Source organism: Asparagus officinalis, chromosome 1 (assembly GCF_001876935.1).
Source record: "Asparagus officinalis chromosome 1, Aspof.V1, whole genome shotgun sequence".
Classification (NCBI taxonomy): domain Eukaryota; kingdom Viridiplantae; phylum Streptophyta; class Magnoliopsida; order Asparagales; family Asparagaceae; genus Asparagus; species Asparagus officinalis.
Window position 1 is genome coordinate 116274083 of NC_033794.1, and position 1318 is coordinate 116275400.

Genomic DNA, 1318 nt, shown 5'->3' on the forward strand with positions numbered 1-1318 from the left:
GAAGAGTTTTTTAAACAATAGCTATTAAATATCCCGTTAACTTTCACCACAAACTAAATTAATCTCCATAAGAACACACCAACAAGTCATGTGATGATCTCGCGAAAATTTTTTCTCCTAGACAAAAAATAGGCCTTGTTGTCACATTCACTTATATAATTATCGCACGAGTAAAAAATATACAATATGGTCAACAAAAATACAAATCTAATTAACTTAAGCTCTTTTTAAATAGTTTTAGATTAAACTCGGATGATATACAGTTTAAATTCACAATCATGCTTAATTTCACAACTCCTTGTGAAATTAGATTTCATGCACTCATATGTACGCAAAAATTAGCTTAAAGGGTCGAAAAGCTACGTTTGTGATTGAGTACGTATATAATTTTTTTCAGTTCTCAACCTACTCCACATCTTCATAACAAGGGAATATATATATAATATATACTATATATCTAATATAAATTATATATATATATATATATATATATATATATATATATATATATATAATATATAATATATATATATTATATATATAGCAGATGAGAAGAAGAGAGAAGAACTTATGTCAAACTTAATGGGACGCCCACTAAGTTTCTTTAGTCATTGATGATCACTGATTAGCTATATTGTGAGATCCGTTCCGTTAAACTTGATCTACATATTCTAAAACCCTAACACACCAAATTGGGTGAACCCGTCCATTGTTGACCTCCGTCGAGCATGTAAAAGTCTATATTCGAAACCGTTAAAACTTAATACAAGTTGATGAAGGGTTAAACCACGATGGTTCACCAAATTTGTGTGTTGGAGTTTGAATAGTAGATCAGTTCACGGAGCGATCATGCCACAATATGCTCAATCAAGTGATCATTAATACTAAGAAACCTTAGTGCATGTTCTTAATTTGACATAATTTTCTATATAATATATATATATATATATCTATATATATAATATATATATAATATATAATATATAATATATATTATATATATATATATATAATATATATATATATAGTACATATGCTACTATATTAAAAATAAATAGTGGTATATACGAAGATTAGTAGAGATATAAAGATGAGATTTCGAAGAAACATGCTGATGAAATACGAGGAAGAAACAATTAAATAAAAGGTGCTTGTTGTATTTGTCTTTTTCTTTATGAATCTGTAACTGGATAACATTCCTTATTTAATGTCTGTTCACTGGTGTGCAGTGTCAATGAGCACCTAGTTTAGGCTTGAAGGTTTTTGCAGCCAAGCTTACCTCTACGCATTCGTAACTCATCATGAGTGTAAAGTATAT